Raw genomic sequence first — 6,007 nt, forward strand, 5'->3', positions numbered from 1 at the left:
ATTTGCGCCGAACTTGACGGAAACATTCTTCTTATATAGTCACCTGCACCTTATGGTTGTTTGAGATTCACTGATTCGAGAGTCCTAAATGAGAATTAACAGGCGCCTCCTACAAACATGGAAGATTTCATATTTTCGTACGTGCTGCTGATGATGGCAGCCATTTTGTTGAAACTTGCGTATGGATCAGGTAAGATCACACGATCATTTATGAACGTAGGGTGTCCTGCCCTGTTCTGGTGAGTATCGTGTGTGGTTATGTATTATTAGGAGTGGATTCACGTACTTCGCAGTCCGCGATAGGAAGGATCGAGAACGAAGACTCAGAAAACAACATCGCAGAGATGTTTGTTTGAAGCTCTAGTCGTTGACTGATAAGAAGATAATCATGTCAAGTCACCATTACCTATAGGTGAAAAGGAATCGAAATGATTCAGTGATGTCAATTCTGATCAAAATCGTGAAAGGATAAGGAAGTAGATTTGATTTTTTATTTCATTTGATATATTTTTTTGAAATCATAAAGAGATAGCGAATATATCCTGGCTGTACGCCAAATTTTGTCGTTGCATACTATATATGCATTCTGTAAACACAAAGAAAGTAATGTTAACTCTCCAACACACAACCATTACTGAGTATCTAACGGCGGTAGCATTTTGTTTCTTTCTTTCTTTTTTTTTTTGGTCGATGAAGGCGGAGGATGTGTCTTGTAAAAATACCATTTTCACTGAATCGACATTGCACCGATTCTATATGGAACAACAATGCACTTTGCTTGATGACCACACCGAGACTGGATTTTTTTTTTTTTTTGCTCTTTGCAAGTGACTTTCATAATTTTTACTTATCCATACGCGTATTTCCCCGCCCCCCCCCCCCTCCAAAAAAAAATCTTGTGGAAGGAAGGAAAGCAAAATCCTTAAAAAGTAGACCCTACTCAATGTGTCTGAGGCTGGGAAATCCTTGAAAAATGTTACCCAAGGGTGAGGAAAATCATTATACAACTTTGTTTACCACGGAAAATTCAATTATGGTAATACCAAATCGATGAAGAAGGGATATTCACATTTGTAAAATACTTTTAAGTAATTAATTTTAGCTGTCTTTTTTTTAGTGACATTGCAGATAAATTCAGTTTGTTTTGCAAAAGCCAAACATATAATGCTTTCTTCTGAGGTAAAAAAAAAAATGACATGCGCACACACGATTAAAATACATTATTGTCAAAATATGATGAAGCTGAGCACTCATTATTGCATCTTCCTTTTCGGTATTGACAGAAAACGATAATTTCCGAAAAAAAATAGCGTTAGGGCCAACCCTTTTTTTTTCCCGTTTCCACCAAGGTGAAGTGCATGATTACAATGCATGTAAATATTTTAAAGCACACTTGGTTTGGGACAAAGGTGTGTATTCTAAATTGAAATAGTATACCACACGCAACATTTCAAGATATTTTTTACGCCCCTAAAATTTGCATAATTCATTACAAAAAAGTTAAAAACCTGAGGACTATAGGCTACATCTAGAATTTAGTACGGATATTCATACTTGCAGCAAAAATATATCTGTGATATATAGCGACATATGATATTCGGGTAATAGTTTGGATTCTCCAGCAGTTACAAAATTTATATTGATATACTTCATTATGAATGTCAAAGCCCTTAATTGCAATAACATATTTATATGATATTGAATGTTTCACAATTCAAATACTATGGTTTATGAAATGTAACATTTGTGAAAATAAATACACTGAACTATGGAATGCAAAAAGAGCGTGCATATCTAATACTGTTATCATTCAAACAGCTTGCTGTACAATGCGGACCATTGTACTCCATGACATAGAGATATGATAATGATCATTTTTGTGATGTCATGATGCCTGAAGGACAGGTTACATTGTAATGCAGTGGCCGGAATTGCTCTGCAAAGCAACTTGTTCGTGTTCCAAAAATTGGCACTGTATACGTGCATGTAAGATCCAACATGATTACATATCAGTTCTTTTTTTTTTTATTTTGTGACGCTTTAAAGCTCTGCTATCATTTAATTGTACTGATGAATATCCATATCCAATGATAAAATAGGGCCTACGGGGAATGTCTAGAGAGGAAATGTATTTTTTCGTTCGTTATAGTGTGTTCGTGAGTGTTATTAGAAATATAATGTGCGATTTATCTCTCATAATCAGGCCTAATTCGATATATCCTATATAATAAAAAAATGACTACAACACACACACACACACAAAATGTGACTTCAAGCCAAGCAGAAATTGCATCATTTATAACAGATAATTTGTTTTTTTTCTCCTGATAATATAATTCCCACTCTGGAGCACACACTTTTTCCTAGCAAGACGAACAGAACGAAATTTAATTTCAGAAAATGGACTTTGGGTGCCTTTAAGGTCCTGTTTACCTTTGGGAACAGTGATTTAAAAGAAATAAATCAAGATATGACATTTAATGCATATGCGGAGGTCTGTTGTTCCACAACACTGTTCCATCCTATCATAAATTTTTCGCAATAAAGCGTAAAATATAAGGAGTAATTTTTTCTTAATAAACCGTGACTGTAGACGGTTTAGTCTAACTATTGTTCACATAAATTTGTATACTCAACAATAATCATAAAACGATTTACTGATTCAATTTTTTCCCCAGTGGTTGTTTCTATCCTGAACTCACATTCTAGAACTATTTTAAAGTACTAATGGTAGGTTTTTGTTTCATGTGCAAATGGTAAATTATGCCTTTAATGGACCACACCCTAAGGAACCGTGACCGTCAGCATGCCAGCTGTCATAACGATGATATCCACATTGACCAATCGTGGGCTTTCGCAGCCAAGTGGGAGGTTAACGGTCATCCAATAGCAGTAAAGTCTTCACACACCTATTTTGTGCTTGGGTTAGGAAAAAAACTTAGGTATATTCTAGAACCAATCAGGATATATCAAGTAGGCCTTAAAAGATATCAGTAATTATGGAAATGTAATTTTTACATGAGTACCTACACCACGGAAACAGTAGGCCTATATGCCCTGCGGCAACCTGCGTGAATTTTTTTCTTTTTTTATGACGGTGACGTTCATGTCGCAACCGTGGAGCTCTGTGCATTTAATTATGTTCAGTAAAGCGAAATACAACGGCCGTCGGTGTAATTTTGCATGGGTTAACTGACTACCTGCCAGACAGCGATAGACCTTGCACATGGTGTGTATTCATTTTAGCATCTCATAAGTGAACGGATTAAAGAGAATGCTGTTTGCTGGGAATCCCCACTTGCCATATATGCATTGTGGAAATCAATCCAGTTGAGACGGGATATATTTGCGCCGAACTTGACGGAAACATTCTTCTTATATAGTCACCTGCACCTTATGGTTGTTTGAGATTCACTGATTCGAGAGTCCTAAATGAGAATTAACAGGCCTCCGACAAACATGGAAGATTTCATATTTTCTTACGTGCTGCTGATGATGACAGCCATTTTGTTGAGACTTGCATGTGGATCAGGTAAGCTCACACGATCAGTTATGAACGTACAGTGTCCTGCCCTGTTCTGGTGAGTATCGTGTGTGGTTATGTATATGAGTGGATTCACGTACTTCCCAGTCCGCGATAGGAAGGATCGAGAACGAAAACTCAGAAAACAACATTGCAGAGATGTGTGTTTGAAGCTCTAGTCGTTGACTGATAAGAAGATAATCATGTCAAGTCACCATTACCAAAAGGTGAAAAGGAATCGAAATGATTCAGTGATGTCAATTCTGATCAAAATCGTGGAAGGATGAGGAAGTAGATTTGATATTTTTTTTCATTTGATTTTTTTTTTGAAATCATAAAGAGATTGCGAATATATCCTAGCTGTACGCCAATTTTTGTCGTTGCATACTATATATGCACTCTGTAAACACAAAGAAAGTATTATTAATTCTCCAACACACAACCATTACTCAGTATCTAACGGCGGTAGCATTTTCTTTCTTTTTTTTTTTGTCGATGAAGACGGGGGATGTGTCTTGTAAAAATACCATTTTCATTGAATCGACACTGCACCGATTCTATAGAAGCACTGTATGTATGGAACAACAATGCATTTTGCTTGATGACCACACCGAGACTGGATTTCTTTTTTTTTTTTTTTTGCTCTTTGCAAGTGACTTTCATAATTTTTACTTACCCTACGAGTAATTCCCCCAGCCACCCCCCCCCCCCTTCAAAAAAAAAAAAAAAAATCTTGTGGAAGGAAGGAAAGCAAAATCCTTAAAAAGTAGACCCTACTCAATGTGTCTGAGGCTGGGAAATCCTTGAAAATGTTACCCAAGGGTGAGGAAAATCATTATACAACTTTGTTTACCACGGAAAATTCAGTTATGGTAATACCAAATTGATGAAGAAGGGATATTCACATTTATAAAATACTTTTAAGTAATTAATTTTAGCTGGTTTTTTTTTTTAAATGACATTGCAGATAAATTCAGTTTGTTTTGCAAAAGCCAAACATATAATGCTTTCTTCTGAGGTAAAAAAATGACATGCGCACACACGATTAAAATACATTATTGTCAAAATATGATGAAGCTGAGCACTTATTATTGCATTTTCCTCTTTGGTATTGACAGAAAACGATAATTTCCGGAAAAAAATAGCGTTAGGGCCAACCCTTTTTTTTCCCGTTTCCACCAAGGTGAAGTGCATGATTACAATGCATGTAAATTATTTTAAAGCACACTTGGTTTTGGACAAAGGTGTGTATTCTGAATTGAAATAGTATACCACACGCAACATTTCAAGATATTTTTTAGGCCCCTAAAATTTGCATAATTCATTACAAAAAAGTTACAAACCTGAGGACTATATATAGGCTACATCTAGAATTTAGTACGGATATTCATACTTGCAGCAGAAATATATCTGTGATATAGCGACATATGATATTCGGGTAATAGTTTGGATTCTCCAGCAGTTACAAAATTTATATTGATATACTTCATTATGAATGTCATAGCCCTTAATTGCAATAACAGATTTGTATGATATTGTAATGTTTCACAATTCAAATACTATGGTTTATGAAATGTAACATTTGTGAAAATAAATACACTGAACTATGGAATGCAAAAAGAGCGTGCATATTTAATACTGTTATCATTCAAACTGCTTGCTGTACAATGCGGAACATTGTACTCCATGACACAGAGATATGATTATGATCATTTTTGTGATGTCATGATGCCTGAAGGACAGGTTACGTTGCAATGCAGTGGCCAGAATTGCTCTGCAAAGCAACTTGTTCGTGTTCCAAAAATTGGCACGGTATACGTGCATGTAAGATCCAACATGATTACATATCAGTTCTTTTTTTTTATTGTGTGACGCTTTAAAGCTCTGCTATCATTTAATTGTACTGATGAATATCCATATCCAATGATAAAATAGGGCCTACGGGGAATGTCTAGAGAGGAAATGTATTTTTTCGTTCGTTATAGTGTGTTCGTGAGTGTTATTAGTAATATAATGTGCGATTTATCTCTCATAATCAGGCCTAATTCGATATATCCTATATAATAAAAAAATGACTACAACACACACACACAAAATGTGACTTCAAGCCAAGCAGAAATTGCATCATTTATAACAGATAATTTGTTTTTTTTTTCTCCTGATAATATAATTCCCACTCTGGAGCACACACTTTTTCCTAGCAAGACGAACAGAACGAAATTTGATTTCAGAAAATGGACTTTGAGTGCCTTTAAGGTCCTGTTTACCTTTGGGAACAGTGATTTAAAAGAAATAAATCAAGATATGACATTTAATGCATATGCGGAGGTCTGTTGTTCCACAACACTGTTCCATCCTATCATAAATTTTTCGCAATAAAGCGTAAAATATAAGGAGTAATTTTTTCTCAATAAACCGTGACTGTAGACGGTTTAGTCTAACTATTGTTCACATATATTTGTATACTCAACAATAATTATAAAA

The sequence above is a fragment of the Diadema setosum genome, chromosome 16 (assembly GCF_964275005.1).
Source record: "Diadema setosum chromosome 16, eeDiaSeto1, whole genome shotgun sequence".
Lineage (NCBI taxonomy): Eukaryota > Metazoa > Echinodermata > Echinoidea > Diadematoida > Diadematidae > Diadema > Diadema setosum.